Source organism: Ceratotherium simum, chromosome 36, assembly GCF_057802395.1.
Source record: "Ceratotherium simum simum isolate JZ-2026a chromosome 36, ASM5780239v1, whole genome shotgun sequence".
Taxonomy (NCBI): domain Eukaryota; kingdom Metazoa; phylum Chordata; class Mammalia; order Perissodactyla; family Rhinocerotidae; genus Ceratotherium; species Ceratotherium simum.
Window position 1 is genome coordinate 4798558 of NC_141935.1, and position 25451 is coordinate 4824008.

At 40.3% G+C, this 25451-nt stretch overlaps 1 long non-coding RNA gene across 1 annotated transcript; it reads right to left on the minus strand.

Moving 5' to 3' along the window:
• Positions 1-900: 900 nt before the first annotated feature.
• LOC147912336 (uncharacterized) lies at positions 901-24139 on the minus strand. Its single transcript, XR_015550012.1, has 3 exons — positions 24053-24139; positions 8496-8606; positions 901-6924 (listed from the first exon to the last, which is right to left on the minus strand). It is a non-coding gene; the product is annotated as an uncharacterized LOC147912336 (long non-coding RNA).
• Between the last annotated feature and the right edge of the window lie 1312 nt (positions 24140-25451).

A 25451-nucleotide genomic window follows, 5' to 3' on the forward strand; every position in this document is an offset into this window, starting at 1 on the left:
TTGGCAGACTCACTTTCTGATTTTCTAGACATCTTTGCTAATTTATTTCAGGGCTTTGGTATTCAGGCAATTGCCAACACCTAAAATTCTTTTAAAGAAAACTTTAAATCCTCAGCAGAATCACTCTTATCTCTTATTTAAAATGCTGTTTTAAAACATGTTTAAAAACCTTGATTGGAACTAGCCAGTGAAGAGCTTTTGGTGAAGAGCTTTCACTGGAAAGATAAGTACTCAGAAGATAATTGCACCAGGAAATCAGAGTTTTTCCTCAGTAAGGTATCATTTTTCAAAAATCAATCTAATGTGGCCAATTAATGTGTTGAAGAATAATATGCCTTCAGAGAGATAAATACTGGAGGCTTCTGCCCTTTAAATAAATGACATCCTAATGCTCACAGAAGGCTCTCAGGAAATTTTTCTCTGACACTGAAATAAATATATGTGATTCATCATCAGAGAATTAGGAACGAGTCCTCAGCTACTTGGCTGACTTTCACTGCAAAGCACAGTGATTTTGGTACCCCCAGTGGGCAAGATTCTAAAAATGGAGGCTGTTCTTCTCCAAAACCAGCCTATCTACTGGGTTGGAAAAGGAGAAAACGGTCTTCTCCTCTGGTCTCAGTCCCACCATCTCTTCTTCCCACCTCTCTTCTTTGGCTTTCCCAGACTCAAAATGAACTTGTTAGAACCAGTTAGGGGAATGTGACTGTTTAAGAGGGATATTTAGAAGAGAAATACCAGTTTGAACAGCCATTCAGCCTGTAGGTCTCTCCTGCAGTCTCAGGGTCTTTGATGCACTAAAATGCATCCTTATTTTTTATTTATTTATTTATTTATTGTTTTGGTTAGGAAGATTGTTGCTGAGCTAGCATCTGTGCCAGTCTTCCTCTACTTTGTATGTGGGATGCCACCACAGCATGGCTTGAGGAGCGGTGTCGGGGAAGAGGGAGAATCCCCCTCCACCCTTTCCCTTAAGGTTCTTATAGTTGGCCAAATAATTAAAAGACAGATTAGCAGGAGAAAAATCAAACAGAGTTCAATAACACATATACATGGGGGAAACTAAGTTTCTCAACAAATGGCAGAAGTTTTTCACCTTAAATAGATTTCGATAAAGACCAAGGAGGATGGTGGGGGTGGGGGAGGACACGGCTGTGGGGGATTTCGGAGGGGAAGAACACAATTCACATGGAGATGGAAATGCAAATGTTTGTCTGACAACCCTTTACAGTGCCAACTAGAGAATGTGGCCTGGGAGAGACAGAATTTTTGATAAGATGGGCTTGGTGCCTTTCCTATTGCAGCATCTATTTTACATTATATTACAGCTATCATGTGGTAGTGGCTCCTTCCTGAAACAGGCCTTCTATGTTAAATTCTTTAGGCAGTTTGGGGGAGGTCAAATGTCCATCAGAGAAAATAATCAAAGTGAAGAAACATATTTTGGAGTGGCCAATTTTGATCTCCCACAGTTGCGTAGGTCCATGCCCGGGATCCGAACCTGCAAATCCTGTGCCGCCAAAGCAGAGTGCACGAATTTAAACACTACGCCACTGGGCTGGCCCCTGCATTCTTATATTAGACCACAGCTAATGATTTTTTCTAGAAAATCTTTCCTGATAAAGGCCACTTAGTTACTCTCCAAGCTGCTAGCACTATTTTTAATACCTTCCCTTATTTCTCCTCAGTGCATTCATATAATCACAAAGGTATTCCATTTGTCTGTGCCAGACATGGCAAACTTATAGTTCCAGGCCATATCTGCCACAGCTGATGCCGTTTTGTGGTCAGTGCTTTGTTAAGATTCTTTTTTTATTTCAATGTCTTCAGTTTCACCACAAGTCCCACCAATTCCAGATGCCTTACAGAGGCTAACATTCACACCTTTATATTACCTGGCTGGCCCCTGGAGGCATCTGAATTTGCATCCCTGAGTTTTATGCAAAAATGCTTCCACACTGACCTTCAAGTTTATATGTCACTCTGTTATACTGCACACTGAAGATAGGATATGTCTCATATCTACTGCACGTATTCTAACATCTAAAACAGTGCTGGGCATTGAGCATTGTACAGATTTGGCAATATTTTGGGGAAAAAAATGATTATCAGAAAAAGAAGTCTGTGCTTCTGAGAGTTTCTTGTGTGTGTGTGCAGGACAGACTGAAAATATGACTTTATTCTGCCTGCATACTAAATAAAACTCCTGTTCCTTATTATGGCCTAATAGGTGGAAACATTTTTTTTATACACAGGTTTAAAATTTTTATTTTATTTTTTACAGAGGGCAAGGATTGGTGGAAGAAAGAATATGACTTTGTTAAGACTAAAAAAAAGCCTTTTTTTTTCCCCCTCTAACTGGGTCCTGGGCTTGATTATAAACTCCCTGGAGGAGAACGCAGCGACCATTGACATTCTCGGCACACGGGGAAGAGAGATTTTAATGAGGAGAACTACTTGGGCTTTTTTTTTTTTCAGTGTCCAGAGAAGTCTCATGGAAATAGAGAGTCTATTTAAATAAATATGATTTCAAATCTGTGGCACCAATTTGGATATGCTTCTCCCTGAGCAAATCTACCTTGAATTGAATCATTTTAAGTAAAATTTTGAGGATGGAAGGCTCAAGATTTAGAATCGGCCAGCATCAAAACTGAAGACGATATATAAACACAAAGAGGTCTGCTGAGTACAGGAGGATGAGTTTCAAACTAAGAAGACATAATTTGAAATTGGAGGTTTTCTTCACAAGGATGAGTACATATTTTTGACACCCCCTCCGATTCCTTGCTCTCCCCTTTTCAGCGTTCTAGTCCCCATTTCTCTTCTACAATTTCCTTCATCTCCTTCCCACCACCCTATTGTTTCTCTGGCTTGTCTGGAGGCATCATTTTTCTAAATGACTCAACACGCATGTCCCTGTTCTCACAAACCTCCACACTGCTGCCCCGCTCTCACGACTGCTTCCCTTTACTACACACATGTATCAGACGCCAGTCTGCGAAAGCTTTCAGGTTCAGTATGCAACCAGCACATTAAAAACAACAGACACAAGCACATGCTTGGAGCTTTTATGGAACGGTAAAACATTCGTGTGGCTACTTCCCGTAGAAATGAGTGGACTGGGGAAGGCCATTCTTCTCTCACAGAAACTCAGGTGTTCTTAATTCTTTTCCTCTTAGCACGTTGGAGAGCATGCCTCTTTCATTTATGTACTCAACTCCCAGGCAGGAGGCTAAATCAGACTTCCAGGGCCAGGCTGTCTCTGCACTGGCTTTTCCTTTCTTGACTCTTTTCCTCCATCGGCACATGGATATTTTTTCAGGATTTCCTGCAACCCTGTTTTTATTTAGTTGCCATGTATTCTGTAAGGTTACACACCATTCCTCTTGATAACTTCTGCAGTTTTCATTGCCATGGCTGAGCATCTACAGCCAATGTCTAACTTTGTCGAGAAATATATGGTCCATCTGTCATCACACAAAAGTGGAGTTGACCACATGTCCTTCGAGAGTTTTCAAACAACTCCAAGAGCAAGTACTGTGACCCTCTCTCTGCCTGATTGAGTTCTAGCAATAGCCTTTCCTGAGACCAAGGAATGATACAGAAACTGATTCGAGATTATGAAAACAGTGTGTTTAACAATTCTTAAAACACCCTCAAAAGAAACGCGCTGTTTAATCCACTGTGCAGATAGCTGGAGACACAAAGAATCTAGTCACTCAATGACTGTCTTTCTTGACTTATGGTTTTCTACCATCTTATCAGTCAAATGTTCGAAGGGAGCTGATGTAATATTTTTAAGTGGCTGCAAATACCAAAATGATCATTTTTCAAAGAATCGTTTCTTCATTTAGACACACTGTCCAGGAGTCTTCTCATGAAGGATTCTCTCATTACAACAAGAGAGCGCTCCTGTCCAAAAGACTGTTAAGGAAAAAGATTATTCATGAGAAACTTCTAATACTTTATATTGTATAAAAGTTTTCATGGGGTGATGAATAACTTTAAATCAAGAATGCTTCAAAAGAACACATTCCTGTTTAACTCTAATTAACATGGAAGAAACTGTATTGAAATGTTTCTTGCTATTTTATCCATTTTGATGCAATGAAATTTGACGGCAAGTACATGGGCTTAGGAGTTCAAGCCCAGAGGCCAGCTACCTACTGTGCAATCTGGGACAAGTTACTTGCTTCTTTGTCTGTAAATTGGGGATAATAAGACCAACATCGTAAATTTCCTGAGGAGATTCAATAAGATAATACTTGCAAAGCATCAATCACAGTGCCTGAGATATAGCAAGCATTAACAAATGGAATTAACATTATAGATTTAAATCAAAACATTCCACAGCTATAGTGATTTGGGTTATATTTTCAAAATTGTGAGAGATACTTATAAGAATAATCTATAGGACTCTAGGTTAGGTCTATCAATTTATTCATAGACATTTATAACACCATCATAGCTTTTATGTAAAAATTACATAAAAGAAAAACAAAACTATCTATGTAAAGTGAGCCTTAAAACAGTTTGGTGTTAGAAAGGATCATGTGGAGAGAAATATCTTCAGTTATTCAAGTTAAGTGTCATCGTCTTAGGAGGTGCCCAGAAGCAGACCCTGCCCTGAGAGGAGGAAGCACACACAAGGGATTCATTCGGGAAGAGCTCTCAGGACGCAACCAGTCAGGGAGGGGGAAGCGGGAGAGGAAAGGGGGAGAGGTGAAGCAGAGGCCGCTTCAGGCTGAGCCCCACCTTCCCGGATCCCGAAGGGGAGCTCTGGAGTACAACTGTGCGCCAGGGCTGGGCTTAGCCTTGCTCAGGCAAGGGGGCTGGGCTTGGCAACCTCTAGTCTTTGGCTACGGGCTGCGGACCGGGGGCCGGAAGGGTGGGGAATGTAAAGTCCAGGCACTTCAGACTCTGTGGCAAGTGCACAAAGCAGCTCCAGTAACCAAAGGCAGTCGTCCAGAGAGAGTGGCAGGTGGGCTGTAAAAACTCACAACACACAACAGTGGGAGGGGAGCAGTGTCTACGGCTGTCCCACATCTGAAGTTACACCAATACGCCCAACCTCATAAGGGAGCCTATTTGCAAATATGTGAGACTGATTATTTAGTAAAAGTCAAAAAAAGAAATAAACTAGCATATTTTTCCTGGCTGCCTGCTTTCCAGTCTTTCAACAATGCCCTCACTTAAAGACTGAAAATTAAGTCCCTGTGCCCACTCTGGCCCCGATTTACTCCATTTCATTTCCATTCCAGTCCAAGAATATAGGCCAAGGTACACTCCAAAGCTGCAATGGTGATGACAGAGCCCTTCAATTCTGATGCACTTTGCAGTTTACAAATCATTTTCAAATGTGTTATCTGACTGTCAACAACCCCATGAAATAGGAATAACAAGCATTATACACTACTCCATTCTCCATTTTATAGATGCAAAACTGAGGCTCAGAAGTTAAACGACACACCCAAGGTCACACGACAAATGGAAGAACTGGAACTCGGTCCCAGGTTTGCTCATCGCAGAGCTCTTGCTAACACAGCAGCTGTCTAAACAGAAACGGACCATGCAGCTGCAAGATGGCACTGCGTTAGAGAGCCTCTGCTGGTCGTCTGACTTTGACACACTCTGGACACTAAAGCAGCTCTACCAGTTCAAGGTTCTCAATTGAGTCCACTTGTAGAAGCGACGGTGGACCAGTTACTCTTGTGTTTCAGGGTCTCCTCTGATGACTCTTGGTCCTTCACCCACTCTTTAAAGGCAGGTTTTCTGTCTTTATTTATCTCTAGCTCTGTGCACCCTCCTTAGGTTGTTTTATCCACTCTTACACATTTAACTCTTAACAGTCATATTTTGATGACTCACGAATCCATACCTCTTTAGGTGAAACCACTTTCTAGCCCTTAAGACTTGCGTACTCAACTCTCTATTGGCTGACCAAAAGTGCCTAAAATTTAACATGGAAAAACAGTACTTTCACTTAAACCTGTTTTCATCCTGTATCCCCACTGTCACTGAATGCCACTCTCAGTGACTCTCAGACAACCGAGCCACAAACTCAGGAGTCATTCTCAACTCCTCATCCCTGACAACAGATCTATTGCTGAGTCCTCTGGGCTCCACGTTCTCAATATCTCACTCATTTATCCCCTTCTTCCCGTCTATAGTGAGCGTTGCCAAAGCCGCAAAATGCAACCCTGATCATTTTGTTTCTACACTTAAAATATTAGAATTTCCAGTCACTGCCACCATCTAATGTCCAGACACAGTACGTTCTCTAAGGACCTCCATGGTTGAGCTTCTGTCTACACCCCAGCTTCATTGCCACAGCTCCCTATGGCCCATCCTCCAGCTATACATACAACAGACAGTTCCCAAACAGTCCTCTTCTCACACTGCTCCTTCCTCTAATAATACCCTCTCCTCTCCCTCATTTACCTGAAATTTTGATTTTGTGATTTATTTTAAGGTAACGTCCTTAATGAATTTCTATCATAGAGTGAATAGCACCTTTACACTTATTTTGTTTACATATCTGTCTCCCCTTCCCCCTCATCTCACCAGTCCGTAATTTCTCCCAAGGCGGAGAATGAGTCTTATTTATTTTTGCATTCCAAGTGTCTAGCACAGTGTTGACATTTCATAGGTGGTCAATAAATTTTTGTTGAATTAATGAATTAAACACCAACTTAGAAAGCTAGATTTGTTTCCTAAACCACCTGATCAATACATGACAGATGTTACAGTCACAGTCGTATCAACCTCTGCGTTCCATCCATTTAGCAGAAACGTCTTTGTTCTCTTAAGGAACCATGTCCACCCAGGATATGGTGCTAAAAATTTGAGACAAACTTGGCTTCCATCTCCCAGTAAACAAATTTGTTCTCCAAGCAGTTACTCTTGGTTTTCAGATGGCAATTCCTGAGGAGAGAGCAAAGAGGTTTTTGGTAAACATTTCTACAGAGTAAGATAAACATTTCTATATAATCAACCCAAGCCACATTTTCATCTCAGCAGACAACAAAGGCTAGAACCTGCCAATTTCAAAGAATGCTGAAAGAACGTGTTCACATCTTTTTTCTGTTGTAGACAACATTAGTAGTCTGAATCTTCAGATACCAAATACTTACTACTATAAAATTTATGAAAGTATGACTTCTAAAAAAAAAAAAAATCCATACAAGTTGGGGCAACTAGTTAAGCACTAAGGTGTGTTTACATGTTTCTCAATGTGACTTAACCTCACTCTCACTGGAGAGTTGGGCTCCCAGAAGGCCAGGCCCCTGTCTCAGCCACCTGTGTGTCCTGGTGCCCAGCACAAGCGTTTGATCCCGAGTGCTCATTGGCTGAGTGGACATATAAATTAATGAGAGCCATCAGAGGAAAGTCAAAAATTACAATCATAACATGTTTTTTCAATTATTTACCTTTAGTTGAGAAATTAGAACAGAGATTACCTCTGCAAATCCTTTTAGTTAAGTGATCCTAATTTTGCTGAACATTGTAATTTCTTACAAAATGTATAAATGCCATAACTCTAATACGGTGAGGTATGGGAGGGAAGAAGAATTGATCTCATCACACTATGATCCAGGCCTGTTATATGTCCATTTACAAGGAAAGGAGTGACTTTGTTTTAACTAAAGTCCATTAAACTTAAAGTCTTTTTTATTTCCCCAATGTTTTATTTTGAAAATGTTCAAATCTCCAAAGATGTTAAAATAGTAATGAACACTCAAATATTCTTCACCTAGAATTACCAATTTTCAACATACTAGTATTTTTGCTTTATTTCTCTCTCAAATATTTGTGTGTATTATTTTATATATATATTTCACACACATACATATATATGTGGATGTATTTCAATTTTTTCTCAACCATTTGAAAATAAGTTACAAACATGATAATTCACCCTAAATTCCTCAGTATGTATCTCCTAAGAACAAGGATATTCTCCTTCACAACTACAATATGACTATCACACTAAATAAATGTAATATTACACAATTATATTTTCAAAAGTAAGTCCACATGCAGATTTCCCCAACTGTCATCAAAATGTTCTTTATAGCTGTGCCGTGTGTGTGTGTGTGTGTGTGTGTGTGTGTGTGTGGCATCCAAGATGCCATCAAAGAATACACCTTACCTTCGGTTGCCATGTCTCTTTTCGGTCTCCTTTAACCTAAAATAGTCCCCCTGTCTTTAATTGTCTTTCGTGACACTGATATTTTTGGAGAATCTAGCTAATTGTCCTGCAGATGTAGAATGTTTCATGATCTGGATTTTTCTGATTTCATATCCGACGACAATCTTCGCCTGCGTTGATTATACAGGTGGTTGTGGAGTACTGATCTTTCTTAATTCTATTAGTCCTTTTACGTTCATGAGCTGGCACTTTCTGTACAGCAGAGCTCCTCCCATCCCCTCTCCTTTTTAAATGTCCCTATGCACTCACACATTCTTTTTTATTCATGGTTATAATACATTACCTTTTCTTTTTTTGGCTGCTCAAATTGTCCTATGATTGGCTTGTCCTCTTCCAGCCAGCTCCCGTGTCCTTTCGACATATACCCATCATTCTTCATGTCCTCTCTTGCTTTCTGAAACAACAAAATGTTCCAGGGTCACCTTGTGCTTCTCCCGGCCCTGGGCCTGGAATCAGCCATATCTCAATGGAGCCCCAGTTACTCTAAGAGGATACCAGAACTTGGAAACTCAGATTTGTTGGTGTGCTTACTGCTATAACAAACTTCTTAAAAACAGAGAAGGCGTCTGGTTTATTTTGTATCACCAGTGCCTAAGCACACGATCTCGCACAGTGTAGGTGCTCAATAAACAGGTGTTGAATGTTGACATTTTATGAAATGGATACACTTGCAAAAATTAGTATGTGTTTTTTAAGAGTATTAGAAATTGGAATATCTTTCATCCACAGGGTCTCTGATCACATTTTATTATGTGACATTGGCCATCTACACTTAGACTTGGAATAGAATCATAAATGATCTTCCTCTTCCCCTTTATGAGCACTGATCAAGTCTCAAGTGTGCTCTCACTTTTAGGAGCCATTTTTGATGACTAGATATATAGACACAGAAACATATCTATACAGAGGACCAGACATATATGCAGCAAAAATCAGGAAAAGAAATTTGGGATTCAGTGCTAAATATTTTTTTCCCATAATTTACAAATTGTACCATTTTGGGGGGTTGCCCATTCCTTAGTTGTCTGCTGACTCTCAGTGCGTCCGCACACAAATGGAAGAACAGTATCCATATTTCCTCACCTTAACAGAAGCTGAGTTCTTTACAATTACTCTATTTGAACAGCCAGTCTGGATGCTGTGACTATAGACTCTACTTCTAGCAAACGCTGAAAGAGTCTTAAAACAGGAATTAGGCATCTTTTCTGCTCGCTTTACTTATTTTTTCCTTAACTTACACCTAGTTCCAAGGGGGTGAATTAAATGGCTTACTAGTTTTTTTCTTCTTTCAAAAAGCTACAATTTTCCGAAATGGCAGACTGCCATTTAAAGCAGAGTTGTTAGGCGTCTCTCTTGTGGATTTAAACTGTGGCTGCTGGCTAAAAGCTGAAAGGGCCATTTTTCAAGCAGCACTTAGGTTTTAGGAGCCAAGAGGGTCCTAAAATCTAAAGTGTTTCTACTTTTACTGGGGGGAAAAAAGCGTTAATTTTTTTTTTTAACCAGGAGAGAGTACATGTTTTCACTAGTTTTTCTCTTCCACAGTCATCATAATTAAGAAAACCATTCATCAAAGAGCTTTGATTAGCATATATTGGCATATCAATATATTTTTCTGAAAATGTCTCCGGTTTATAAGCCACCTTTCATTCTTCCTATCTTAAACCCATAGAGGGATACTTCAAAGTCAATCTTTTATGACTTTATGTAAATAACATTTTACATAAATCGTCAACAAATAAATATAATGCACTTTTAGTTAAATGCTTGTAAGGGCCTTCATTTGTAAGCCAACAAAATATATATTACTGACGTTATAAAAAGTATTTTGTTTACATAGGGAAAGGTACAGCACATTATGCAAAAACAACATATTTTAAATAATGTTTTTGCTATAATTTATCACCTATCACACTGAAAGTGACCCCCTAGGACTCCAACACCTTATGAAAGGAGAAAAGGAGCCTCAACTTTTTCTAAAGAAAACTCAGAGATGACTATGATTCTAGGTCAAACATCCTGCTGCCAGGCCATATTGGTTGAATGATTTGAAGAAATCATTCAACAAATATGCAATTTATAAATAACAAACTCCAATAAGTCTTCCTTGACGATTTAGCTATTCCTGGCCATGTGATTCCAGGCATTGCCTGTGCAGAGATGGCTCATGGTTAGAAAGTCCTCATTCATACTGTGGAGGAACTTCTCTCTGGGTTCCAGTTTCTCATATCAGAAATGGCCCCTTCTAACAGTATTTGTCCCAGGACTGCTTTTTCTTGGCCCCCATCTCTCCATATATGCTTAAAACTTTTCTAACAGTCAGTAGTCAGCAACAATTCATTGATTGCCAACAGGGTGCATAGCACAGGGACCAGGTTGCCTCTGTTACTTTGATGCTCCTTTCTTTACTGCTAACAGTGAAAATGGCCTGTCTTTGCTTCAGCCGGCTGCACTTTGCAATTGCTAGAGGATCAAACACCTCCCATCTAAGGAAAGTTTAGCTTGAGCCTTAATTATAATCTATGGCAGCATTTAACTAAAGGTTGAAATTCTTGATCATGATTTATGGAAAACAAGATAATGTTTGTTAACCACGAAATGAGATAATGTTTGTTAATTATATATTGTCAATTTGGAGCTCTAAGTTTATATATATTGTCAGTCAATTTAGAGCTCTAAAAATCAATCTAACACATGATATGTTTAGATGATTTAAAGAAAATTATTTAATGAAAATTGTGGTTGGTTTATTTTCTGTGAGGCATGGAAATTATAAAAAACAAACATTCTAGGAATTAAGCAAGAAACTTCTAGAGATTACTCCAGCTGAAATATTGTCATTAATGCCCAAAGATATTTGATCAGCTATTCATTTGGCACTCTTTGTAAGAAAAAATTGTTAATAATTAAAACTTCCATCGATTGATAGTTAATTGCTAATTGATAATCTATTGATAAGAGATTGATTAATGAATAATGGACTACCACATAGTCATGTAAAAATAGCTCAATATAAATTGACTCATTCAAGGGGGTTGGCCCGGTGGCACAAGCGGTTAAGTGCGAGCGCTCCGCTGTAGCGGCCCGGGGTTCGCCGGTTCGGATTCCAGGCGCGCACCAACACACTGCTTGTTAAGCCATGCGGTGGAGGCATCCCATATAAAGTAGAGGAAGATGGGCATGGATGTTAGCCCAGGGCCAGTCTTCCTCAGCAAAAAGAGGAGGATTGGCAGATGTTAGCTCAGGGTCGATCTTCCTCACAAAAAAAAATAAATAAAAAAAAATAAATTGACTCATTCAAGATATATTCTCTAGTGAAAAATGCAATTTATTGAATATGTAGGATGTATCATATGATCCCACTTGTTATTATCTATATGCACATATAATTATAACACATATTTAAAATATTAAATCTAATCTACAATAAGTACATATATGTATACAAAGACAACACATACTTTCCATACACACACCCGCACACATAAGTATGTATTTTCATAATCAGAGGAAAAAGGCAATTAATATTTTTTTAAATAAAGAGGATTCTAGGGCCGGCCCGTGGCTTAGCGGTTAAGTGCACGCGCTCCGCTACTGGCGGCCCGGGTTTGGATTCTGGGCGTGCACCGACGCACCGCTTCTCCAGCCATGCTGAGGCCGCGTCCCACATACAGCAACTAGAAGGATGTGCAGCTATGACATACAACTATCTACTGGGGCTTTGGGGGAAAAATAAATAAATAAAATTAAAATTAAATAAAGAGGATTCTTTAGTGATATGGTAAAATACTGACAATATATCAACTTAGGGGGAAAAAAGTCACACAGCAACACACACAGTGTGACCTGAATGTCTTAAAAGAAATGTGTGGCCCCTGGGGGTCCAAGATGGCAGCATAGGAAGACCTGAGCTCACCTCCTCCCACTACACACCCAATCTACACCCACATATGGAGCAAGTCCTCCTGAGACAGAGCTGAGGGCGGAATGAACAGCTTCTGCACAACAGACATAGAGGGACCACTTGGAGACCATAGGAGAGACAGAGACGGTAATGGCAGGAACCACACCCTGAGGTGAGGTGGGACCTGCAGCAGGGAGGGCATCACTGAGGGTCGGCCCCAGGGCCCAGTAGGAAAAGAGCAAGGGCACCTAGACTCTACATGAAGGAAATCCAATTACTAGCCCTAGAGCATCTGCCCAACTGAGCCTGACCCACTAGAACTCTCTTTAGGTTGAGGCACCACAAGCTCCATTTTCTGAGTCCCCTCCACCCTAGTAGCGTGCATGCGGTGTTGCCTTGGGTCCTGTTCTAGAATACAACTTCAGGAACACTGTGGTTGCTACTGTCTTGACTTCAAGTATCAACTCTGCCCAGAAGTTGTGTTTCTGTACCTCTCCAGACTGGACCAAGATGAACTCATATGCTATTTTGGCCAAAGACTCCTTTGGTATCTTAGACGCATTCCTCAAGGACTATATGAGTGATCTTGCCTGATGGTTTCTCTTGGCCTTAATTCCTCCTGGTTCTGGCTTCTTCCTCTTTTTCCTCTGCCTGTCACTGAGGTCTCAACAGTCCAAGTCTTGGCACCGAGGGCCCTTCCAATTACAAGATGTTTATTAGGTGATACATTCCTCGATCATTTCATACCACACTAGACTCTGCCCTCTTATAAATTATCGTGTGTTGCCTGTACCAGATATTTTGGATTTTAAACAAATGAGGGTTTACATTAGTCTCTAATTCATCATTTCCCGAACTGTTCTACAGAATGCTAGTGTACTGAGAGATGTGAAAGGTGTTTCTTTAAGAGGAATGATGAACGTCTGCAATTTACCTAACAGGTAATTGATATTTCTCATCACACAGGACTAGAGGCAAGAGAACTGTTCTGGGATCCAATCTTAGCTTTATTGTAATTTCCCGGATGGTCATGTGCAAGTCCCTCTCCCTCTCTGGCTTCAGCACGCCCGTTGCAAAATAACTTGAACCAGGGCTTCTCTGAGGTCACGTCCCACCAGGAATCTACAGGCATTTAAGTAATGTCCAGGATAAGAGTCTTTAAGTTATCTTTCAGATAAAGAAATTTTTTCAAAACGCTGGTACCCACAAATGTGCCACAGAGTGCACTAAACATTAAGTCAGAGCATCTGATATTTAAAGAATAAGGCCTGGCACTTAAGTAATGAAAAGAAATCTGAAAAGGGAGTAATCAAAGCAAAAATTTGTTTTCCTTGAGATATTTAAATTATTCTATGAATTTAGATGTAATAAATATTAACTGCTTGGTCAAACTCTTGAATTTTCTTAAGAACAATGATGTTTTAAAATAATATTTGCTTCTTCAGCTTATATATTAATGCTATAATTATTATAATATCCAATTGTGTATCCTCCAAGTTACTTCAAAGAGATTTACCCATTCATTAATTCATTTGAGAACTAGAAATGTGAAAGCATCAGAACTAGGTTTGATTCACAAGTTCTTATACTTGGGAAGATCCATTAAATTCTTTCCACTTTAATTTCATCATTGGAGGAGAAACATTGTCAATCCCCGGCACAAAGTAGCCAAGTGATAAATGGTACTTGATAAAAATAAAGGTGCTTCTTTAAAGAGATATGAAGATTCAAGATGCACCTAATTATGTAAAAGTCTCCATGAAGTTGCAAAGTGAAAAACTGTTAACCCAATGATTCTCAAACTTATTTATAGCTTTTCTTTAGTGCATCACCTACTAACATCTTATAGGACACAAATATTCCTCAGAACATCAGTTGAAAAATACAGTTCTAATTTTATCACATAAACATAATTCCTTTCAATGAGACTTTAGTCTCTCATATTTATGACAGCCACCATAGTACTGAGAATATAACAGACACTCAATAAATACTTGTTTAATTAGTCTTAGATGGACCTGTGAGGAGTGTGGGCAGGCTGAGGCCTCAGCAGACATGGTACCCAATGTGCCATGGCCAAACTGGCCTAAAAATACCCCCAAGGAAACCAGGAAATGCTTCTGGGGCTGCCTGAGGCTGCCAAGGAGCCCAAACTGGCTGAAACCTTCTGTGTCTGCCATTTGCTCACTAAGGACATGATGCAGGACATGGTGACTTCCCACTCAGCAGGACCAACTACATGATTTTTGAGGTCCAATACAAAAGGCAAATGCAGATTCCTTGCTCAAAAATTGTTAAGAATTTCAAGACAGTAACAGCACAGCATTAAACCAATAGCAAGGCCCCTCTTAGCATGAGGTGCAGTGTGTCTGTACAGATTGCATGCCCTGCTGCTCAAATCTGGGAGGAAAGCTGAAGGCAACAGTGGAAACTGGGAGACTGCTAAGTGAGGAAATGATAGAATACTCATTAGGAAGAATTTGGGGAGCTCTCTGTGCAAGAATGGTTTCTTTCTGGATCCTTCCCTTGGACTAAGGCAGGCAGAAATACTTGATGACCTCAGGGAAAAGAGAAACTTGACTCTGTAATTGAATTCAGCACCCTAGACTCCCTGCTTACCCAAAGTATCACAAGAAGTCTGATTGACCCTGTGGGTGACCATGAGGAGGGGTTATCAGGGTAAAGATGCAGAGAGGTGGTTTGGGATTCAAAAGGAATATTTGGAGGAGCAAGAATGTTATTGTAGTTAGGCAATTTCTTTTTTCATATAAATAGGAGCTTATAAAAGTATAAATAAAAAGAGAAATTTTATTTTTAAAAAACACTGTGATTGCAGATATAGGCTATGAAGGGGAAGACTATCCTCTAGCCACTCTGGGTCCTTTCTGGCTAGGGTACGAATTAAATTGACACGAGACAGAATAACAGGAGAAAATCAAACAAAGCTTTACACCACGTATATGTGGAAGAGACCCGGAAAAACTGGGTAACTCAACAAAATGGTGGAGGTTCTCGTCTTAAATACTATCTTCAGCTAAAGACAAAGGAGGATGCTGGGGGTGGGGGGAGTCAGTTATGGGGGATTACCAGAAAAGCGCAGTAAACAAGAGTAAGATTATTATGCAGATTTAAGGCCTTGCCTTCCACAGTGATAAGAGTTTCTAGAGATAAGGTCATCCCCCTTCTTCCTGGTACAGAGAGGGAGATACCTTTACAAATGGAGATTTCCCTTACAAATGTAAATGTTTGGTAAACAGAACTTTGATAAGCATGGGCTTAGCAAGGACCCTCCCAGTCTATCCATACCCAGAGTTATCTATGGTGATGGCCTGTCCTAGGGACAGGCCTTCTATCTTAAATTCTTTTAGGCAGTTAGTGGGGTGGGGGCAGGTCAAAGTTTCTTTCAGATTCTTCTGAGCCTTTATCTCGTCTTCAGCTAGAAATAATCCACATACCAGAGTAGCACATCTTGGGGCAGTCTGCCCTGAACCCCATCAGCTAAAACATGGAGATACAGTATTACTTCTAATTAACCAAGGGCATTGAATTTTCATTCATTCTAGAATGATGACAATATTTAAGAAACAAGTCTATGAGCGAGTTTCACTTTCAGCATGACAGTGTAAGGACCCATTCCTCAGTGCAACTGGTGAAAATTATTTTTTAAAAAACCAAACAAACACCATTATTGTCTCTGTAAATGGTCCTAAGGGCATACAGTAAATGGGAAAAAAAACATTTATTCAAGATAATCTACAAAAACTCAGTAAGAACAATGAGCGTCAATGAGAACAATGAGGTATTTGACCAAGGCCTACTCCCTCTCTCCCCACTCCCAGCTCAATGACACAAAATTCCACTCTAGACTAGTGCAGCCAAGAACACAGAGCTCCCTCTCCCCTCAGTTCCCAGTCAAAGGAATATCCTTCTGAGGAAGGGGTGGGAGGGAAGGCAAGATGTCAACATTTCTCACCCTGCACCCAGCTTCCAGCTGCTGAGTCTAAATTCCCAACAAGTGCAGCCAAAAGGCGGAGGCTCCCTTCTTCCACCCATCCCCCACTTGTGAGGTGGGGGCTCTATCTTGGGCATGGCACTGCTGAGAATCCTGGAGCACCAACTGCACTTGCCCAGGCTCATAAGATAGTGGTTCTATTCTGGGAGAAGCAAGAAGATCTGAGGCTACTGCTCTCCCCTCCTGAAGTGCACTCAGCTCCTGAAGGAGGTGTAACTCAGAGAAGCACACCATTGGCCCCAACCCAGCTTCAGAGCTATGGCTCAGAGATTTTGCCAATGGAGAGAAGCAGAGCATAAAACAGAGAACTCCATCTCTCTTCCCAAAGGAAATGACTTCATTTGCAACAGAGTGTGGAGAAGTTCAAGCCTAGGTGTGGTCTCAAAAGCAGTGGCAGTTGTAGTGAAAGGCAACTGAGAGGATATTGGTAGATTGATTGGAGATGAAGCAAAACTGTAGGCCTGCTAGTTTCCTGAAGAGAGCTGGGGAATAAGACAGCTGGGAGGAGCCCTCCTGGAGTCAGAACAAATCTCAAACCCCAACCTCAAGGAACACCGCTTCAAAGGAGCTTGATCTTGACTGGATCAGTCTGTGGAGCAATTTATGCCTCAGGGCATTGTTGAAAACAATGGAAGAGTAGCCTACAATTAGAGCCAAACAGCTGGGTGTGGCAAGGAAAAGAGACAGACAGAGGCCTGCCAAAACCATCATTAGCCCAAGGCAACTGTGCGCATACCCAAGGCTGCACCCCTGAGGAGAAACATCAGGAGCCTCACGCTGTGGATGGAAATAGACTTCACCAAAATAACCCAGCCAGTCACTAGACAAAGAAAATGTAAATGACAAGCACCTAGGTGAAGGGGAACCAGTACCCAGAGTTGCTATAATATATTGTCCAAAATGTCTAGTTTCCAACAAAAAAATTAAGAGACATGCAAAGAAGCAGGAAGGTATGCCAAGGGAGCCCACATACATTGGGGAAAAAAGCAAGCAACAGAAACTGCCTGTCAGAGTGACAAGATGTTGGATTTAACAGATAAAGATTTCAAAGTAATTATTGTAAATATGTTCAATGAGGTAAGGGAAAGTATGATGACAATGTCACATCAGATAGAGAATATCAATAAAGTGATAGAAATTATACAAGAGAATCAAATGGAAATTCTGGAGTTGTGTCTGTGGGCAACTGATTTTCTGTAAGAGTGCCAAGACCATTCAATAGGGAGATTAGTTTTTTCATCAAAGAACGGTGCTGGGACAACTGGATAGCCACACGCAAAAGAATGTGCACCATCTACAAAAACTAACTCAAAATGGATGACAGTTAAAATTAAAAGCTAAAACTACAAAACTCTTAGAAGAATACATAGGAGTAAATCTTCAAGACCTTGGATTTGGCAATGGATTCTTAGATATGACATCAAAAGCATGATTCACAAAAGAAAAAATACATAAATAGAATTCATCAAAATTAAAAACTGTTGTGCTTCAAATGACATTATCAAGAAAGTGAAAAGACAATTCATAGAACGGGAGAAAATATTTGCAAATCATATATCTGATAAGGGACTTCTATCTAAAATATATAAAGAAGCTTTACAACTCAAAAATACAAATAACCCATCTTAAAAATAGGCAAGAACATTTCTCCTAAGAAGATATACAAGTGGCCAATAAGCACATGAAACAATGCTTGATATCATTAGTCACCTGAGAAATGCAAACCAAAACCACAATGAGATACCACTTCATACCCACTGGAATTGCTGTAATCAAAAAGTCAGATAACAACAAGTTTTGGTGAGGATATGGAGAAATTAGAACATTCATACGCTGTGGGAATGTAACATGGTGCAGCTGCTTTGGAAAACAGTCTAGTATTTCCTCAAATAGCTAAACAAACAGTTATTATATGATTCAGCAATTTCACTCCTAGATATATACGCAAGAGAAATGAAAACATATGTCTATACAAAAACTCATATACAAACATTTATGGTAGCATTATTCATATTCAGCAAAAAGTAGAAACAACCCAAAGGTCCATCAACTGATGAACAAAATGTGATATATCCATTCAATGTGGTATATCCATACAAACAAAATGTGCTATATCCATACAATGTAATATTATTCAGCCATGAAAAAGAATTAAGTACTGATACATGCTACAACATAGATGAACCTTGAAAACATTGTCAAAGAAGTCAGACACAAAAGACCACATATTACATGCTATTTCTATGAATTGTCCAGAACAGACAAATCTATAGAGACAGAAAGTAGATTAGTGGTTGCTTAGGGCTTGGGAGATGGGAGTAGGGGAATAAGGTGCTGATAACTAAAGGGTACAGATTTTCTTTTTGAGATGATCAAAATGTTTTAAAATTGACTGTGGTGACCATAGCACATATCTGGATACTAGACACCATGAAATTGTACATTTTTTTGTGTGTGTGTGTGAGGAAGATCAGCTCTGAACTAACATCCATGCCAATCCTCCTCTTTTTGCTGAGGAAGACTGGCCCTGGGCTAACATCCATGCCCATCTTCCTCTACTTTATACGGGACGCCGCCACAGCATGGCCTGATAAGCAGTGCATCGGTGTGCACCCGGGATCCGAACGCGGGCCATCAGCAGCGGAGTGCACACACTTAAGCGCTACACCATGGGGCCGGCCCCTGTACACTTTTAAATGAGTGAATTATATAGTATATGAATTATATCTCAGTAAGAATTTTTAAAAAACAGTCAGACTTTAGCTTTGATCTCAGGACCTCAAGGATTGTCAGCCCAAAAATGCAACAAATATCTGTTACCCTATTTGCCCTATACCTCAGAATAGGAAGAGTTTGGCTACTGACCTTGATCCACACACACACACACACACACATCCTGTGAGGCCAAAAATGTACCCCCTCATTTGGAAGAGACATAGGGCATAGTCATGATTATAGTGGGTCATCAAAGCAAGGTCCCCCAAGTTCCTGGGGAGAGGAGAGCAGGCTGGCCTCACTGCCTTCCCCTAGCTTGCCTCTGATCTTGCCACGCCACCTGCTTTCCTGGCATAGGTTAGCAGCTGCCCAGCACAAGCCAGAAGCCTATGCTCTAGCTTTCTTCCATTCACGGAATATGAAAGGATTCTCTTTAATAAATAAGCAATGATCCCACATTGTATCATCCAAACATAGTCTTTTCCATCCTCAATTCCTGTGCCTGGGATCACTTGAAAGCACTGTGATATATTTTCAACAAGATGTCTTACTCACTAAAGGCTGCCTTGTTTGGCTTCTGAATCAATACAGTCTGTTACAAGTTTAAAAAAAAAAAATTACCTTAGATCAGTGTATCTAGAAACAGTTCAAAAATCAGAAAACAGAAGACTAAAGAAATGCTTTTTCTCATTGCTATAATTTTCCCTCTAGGTTTCCAAAGTCCAGCTTTTGTTGTTTGCTGATTCTGGTTTGAAGAACCAGGATTAACCTAATGACTATGTGAAAAATAAATTTGTGTAGGCAAATCCTTACGTAAGATTGAAAAGAAAACCCTCTGGGCGTGAAAATGATTAGTTTAAAGAAGGACGAATTAGTCATCTTCAGGTAGATGGCAGGTTGTTATGAGAGATGTGAGTTGTGTGGTCCCAAGAACATAGGAGGGACTTTGTACTCCAAGGAGTAGGCCATGCGTAGGTTTTGTAGTAGTCCTTCCCTATTGAAGCTGATCAGAGAACATCGAGGCTTCTCACCTGTGCACCTGCCTTGGTTTCACCTTGAGATTGAATGGCTGTTGTAGATCCAATATCTACCGTGTGCCTGACGCATAATAGATATTCAATAAAGTCTGATTAATTGAATCATCAGCTTCTAGAAGTATTTTGATTAAAAATAAAATATTATGTCAGAGAAAAAAATGAAACTAAGACCACACAAGCTAAAACTTACATGAACTTAGGAATTTTCAAGAGATACTTGAAAATGAAAATTATGATGTCAAAAAACAAAGCAACAACAACAACAAAAAGACACTATTGCCACAATGCTCCTCATCATAAATTTTCAGTATTGGTTATGAAAATCACCACTCATTCCATTGCCCAAGTGAGAAACCCCAAGGTAATACTTGGCTCCCTGGCTCCACCCAATCAGCCACCAGTTCCTGTAGATTCTATGTTAGCAATCTCCATGTTCATTGTTGCTCTTCTAGACTTGACACTCATCCTTTATTCTTGTCTGAATTATTGAAAACTACTCTTGTAAACCACAATATTTCCTCCACTTCAACTCCCATTCACTACATGCATCTTAGCTAATCATGTTACTACGACACTTAAAAACTTCCATGGATCTCTACTGCCTACAACATCCAAACTCCATGCAGAAAAGGCTCTTCAAAATCTGGTCCCAGTCTGACTTTCTAGTCTTATTTTCCAGTCATTCACCAGCAGCACCCTCTTCTGGCTTGTTCCAGCAGCTTCCCTCAGTTCACTCTTCGTGCTTTCTTGCCTCCAGGTCTCTTGCCACTGCCTAATATGATATTTCTCTTTCCCGTTCCCTCTCCCCTGAGTCCTACTTCGACTTCAGGACCCACCTTACTTATCACTTCTCATTTCCTACGTGTAGTGCCCTCTCATCCCCCTCCCTCAGGCAGAATTAATTTCCTCCTCATTTGTATTTCCACGGCCCCATATACCTCCTTACTGATCACTTTGTGTTATGGTTATGTCGCTTACATGTCAATACAATTTTTAAAGGAAAAGACTTATTTATTATCTGAGTCTAGCGTAGAGTAGATACATATTTTGTTGAATGGAACTTCTATGTAAAAACAATGCAGGCAACATGATCTTTGGACCTTGAGTTCTAAAGTTTCTACTACTCACAGAGACAGGATAGTGTAATGGGTAAGAGGTCAAAGGGACAGCATAGATTCAAGTCATGGCTTGTGTCCCTCTGAGGAGTTATTTAACTTCTCTGTGACTCAGTCTTCTCAAGTACACATTGTGGATCATTGTACTACCAACTTCAAGGAATTGTCCCCAGGAATAAATGAAATCATGCATGTTCAAGCACGTTCAATAATATCTAGCACATAGTAATGCTAAATAAATGTTAGCTGTATAAAACTCTGCCATAGTGATGCGAAGACTCTGCATTACATATTTTTATTTCAAAATATAAGGCTTCTATAATCAGGATTTAAGGGCAAAGTAGGGTTCTTATAAAACCTAGACATTAGTTACCCCCTGAAAGTAAAAGTAGGAGGAATGAATGTTAGAAGGAACAAGCTTTGAGTCAGACAGAACTGGTTTGGAATTCCAACTCAGTCAGGATCAGGCTGTCTGACCCTAGGCAAGTCATTTAACCTCTTTCAGCTTCAGTGTCTTTATCTCTAAAATGGGCATTATAATACGCAGTCTGCAAACTAAAAGAGATAACATGAGCCCGGTGGCATATTATAGCCTCAAAAAAATGGCAGTGACTATTACCATGAGATCAGCCATCTGTGAAAGAAGCCCACCTTGATAGTCTAAAAGTGGATGGTTGAGAGACATTTAGAACCCCCAAGTCCAATCGATCTCACTGGGCACTTAGCTACAGGAAAATACGATGGCCTGGAAAAGACAGCGACGGCTTAATAAAAGACTGGACTACAGCCTGCATGGAATGTAGAATGCATGGAAACACAAGATTAAAGATTTTGACACTGTTTATATGACTCTGATTCAGAAAAGAGAAAAAGAGACGCTGAACCTAGAAAATGAGTCACCACAGAAGAACACCCTGTCGAGGAGCAGAGAAAATTCACCTAGATTTACCGTGGCGTCGTCAAAATATTCAAACAAATCCAACTCCCTTTGGTCTGACTCTACAATCACCAGGCAATATTCCATTTATTATTATGTCCTTCCTAGTAACTGAATTCCAGAAACTGGAATCCCTGAATGGCAGAAACAAATACCTGGATATTGGAAGGGCATAGTCTCTGGAAATTAATTAATGTTTGAATAAAATCAGACGTCTGTTGTTATTGTTGTCGTTAATTTAGTTAACATGAGCCAGACACGAAGAGCCTGATAAAATCTGAAGACACGGCAAAAAGTCAAGATGCTTTGCTTTGAAATCAGGAGACTGAGTCCCAGGGTAAGGAAACTCCACCAAAGACTGCTTCCCCGAGAGAAAACCCATCTAGCCGGTCAGCCCACCTGCCTCCGTGACGTGTCTACTCAGACAATGTGTCTTTAACATCAACCACTAGAGTGTAGCATGAATGACTCAGTTTGATGATTTCCAGCCCCGAAAATATCAACCCTTAGATGCCATTCTCTTTCTCACACATGGAACGCAAAGAATCGCTAAATAATATTAGATGTCTTGCTGAAGTCCATACATCAAGTGTTAACACAGCAGGGATGGAAATCCTTAGTACCATCCTAGATTCTGACATTATCTCAAATCCACTTTCATATTCATAGTCATTCTCCCATATAAAATATTAACCACTATTGCTAACAGGTCAATGGTAGGAAAGATTAAATTAATAATGCCTAATAATTAATGTAGGTGTATTCATCTTGGTATACTAATCTACATATTTCATTAAACTTGGTTAATAAAACAAAGGAAGGGCTATCCTATATCTTTCCACTCTGGTCCTCACTGAGATGTTTCTGACACCTCACGCACAAGAGAAAGATGAAAGTTTTCAAGTTGTTTAAATGAAAACAGAATCTAGCGTTCTATTTTTTAAATATAGTCATATCAACACCACCAAACACAAACTAAATGCCTTCCAAGTGTTTTAAATCAAAGAATTACAGGGAATTTCACAGTTTACTTCTTGGTTGAGGATGGTATCTCAAAATATGGACCATTTGGTTTTTAAAAGCTTCTTGGCAAGATCAATACATGAGCCAAAAGGCATACAAAACGTAGAGAAGAAAAACGAGCCCTAAATTTTATTTCTAAAATCTACTAAATGAAAACATATATTCTATTAAGAAAAGAGAGAGACACTCCCCTCCCCATTTTACTCTCAAAAAGGAGGATGTGTGAAGTATTGCAGCCCTGAGAGAGCAATATTTGACTCACAGCAGACGACATGGTTTCACACATTTGTTACTATACTAGTCCAAATAGACGCAGAAATACACAGCCACTCATTCGGTAAAGTTTCTAGGTTACTTATGAAATTCAGATATCTTCCCTAAAATTGCAAATTTTCTTCTTGTTTTTCATGCTCCTAGCATAGAAATATGTTACTAAATGGGCCTGTGGTCAAATTTATCGAAAATCTTTTGTGCTGCGATTTCCTCAAATATTTAAAAATGCAATGAAATCAATATATTAAATATTTACTGAATTAATGTTAATGGGTTCAGAGAGACAAGAAAAATGAACTCCACCTTATTACCATCCATGATTCCAACACATGGCACTACAGAGGGAGAGGGGTCCGGAAGGCAACCAGACCCTGGTTCATCAGTGGTGAGCTCTATGCATTCACACCACGTCACCTAAAAGGCTTGTGAAGAGAAGACGGCAGAACAGTGCTGCACTGGCGAGAAGAGCCAGAGGGAACTAGCACTTAACTATGATATATGATATTCCCCAAAGCCTCTCAAGTCTCAGGACAGAGACTGCACAACACGTCAACAGGAACACAGTTGTGCCAAAAACTGAGCCACTATGCAAACTATACATCTGCCCAAGTCCCACTAAAATCAACCTACTTATATAAAGTCTTCTATATTCATCGCTCCTGGGGTGTTGCCCTAGCCCACAGCCCTCTCAGAGAGCTTCCGGTGCCTGCCCACCCACCTCCAAGGAGAAATTTGGCCTTCTGGTTCGTTCCATACGACCCTGCCTTGCTGGCGTGGCCTTGATCACAATGGGGCCTATCACAACCTCTCCAGCAGTTTGTACTTACAAGACAGGTCAGTCAGTCAGCCACTCTGGTCCTCGATTTCAGCACATACACACAAAGGAGCTGTGGTGCCGCCATGTTGATCACATGTTGAGCAGCCAAAACGCAGCTAGAGAGAGAGAGATTGAGATCCGGAGAGAGAGAGAGAAGAAAAAGGAAGAGGGGAGGAGGAGGGGCGGGGGAAAGGAGAAGGAAAGAGAGAAGAAAGGAGCAGAGGACAAAGACCACGTAGGGTGTGGAGCTGAGGAGGGGAGGGGGAGAGAGAGACAACCTGGTTCCCAGTATCATTCCACTTCCTATTTCTAGTCCCTCAGACCCAGCTGCATTTACTTCCTCCGGTTCCGTTTTCCCTTAAGCTAGTTTGAGTAAGTTCTGCACCTCAGTCTGTTCGAGCTCTTCCCACCTTCCCCTTTGAGATATCTCGTTTCTTACCTTCTTCCCACTGTGGGAAGCATCCCACCTTGAACTAGCCTGTTTCTTCTTTCAACGGCTTCCTTCTAGTAAACTTTGTTAGAATTCTGTGAACGTGTTTCCATAGGTGCTTGTTGCTTCAGTAAATGAGGCAAGTTTGAAATAATCAATCTTTGTTCTCACTTCTCTCTTGAATTTGGGACTTTTGGGCCCCTTCACTAAGAAGAATTTCCTTTTAAAATCTGCTTACGTTTAATCAGAACCAGAAATATACAACCCACAGACTACAACAGTCCCAGTGGCAGCAACAAGGCCTTAAGAAGCAGTTGTTTAAAAAAAAAAAAAAAAGAAGCATTGTTTTCCCTTCACTTTGATTTCTGGTTAATGTGTCTGGTGTGCTTGTTTCCAGCCTTTAAAAAATAAAAAGAAAAGAAAAGACCTTCTATCTGACTTTCCATTTTTAATGATTTAGCATACTGACCTGCCAAAAAGCCGAAGGCTCAAAAACCCTAATAAGGCCTCACAATAATAGTTTCTCCTCCGAACAAAAGTCCCCTCCAGAGCACCTGAGTCAGCTTGTTCCCTCTGTAAGGAGCCCCCTAACAAGCTGCCCTCCTACAATTCCCGACACTGCCAGAAAGGAGGATGGGGTTCCTGAGCAGGCCACCAGCGAGTTCCAAGTCCAACTCAAGCCGATGCAAAGCATCGTCAAGGAGACAGCCCCAACCTTTGACACAATAGGGATTATTTTTTTTAATATGTTAACACTCGAGTTTTGGAAATTTGAATCTTACCTTTTTTTTAGATGCAAGGGTCATGATTTTTCTGAGATTTCATGCTATTGTTGTAAATGCACAGAAAGGTCATTTTTTTTTAACATGGAGGAGTCAGGCATTCCCATGTCAATGCACTGTAATGAATTTTCTCATGGGCCTTTTCCCATAAGAGGTCTTTCTGTCCCTCTCTGCCAGGTGAAAACCTTCTGCACCAA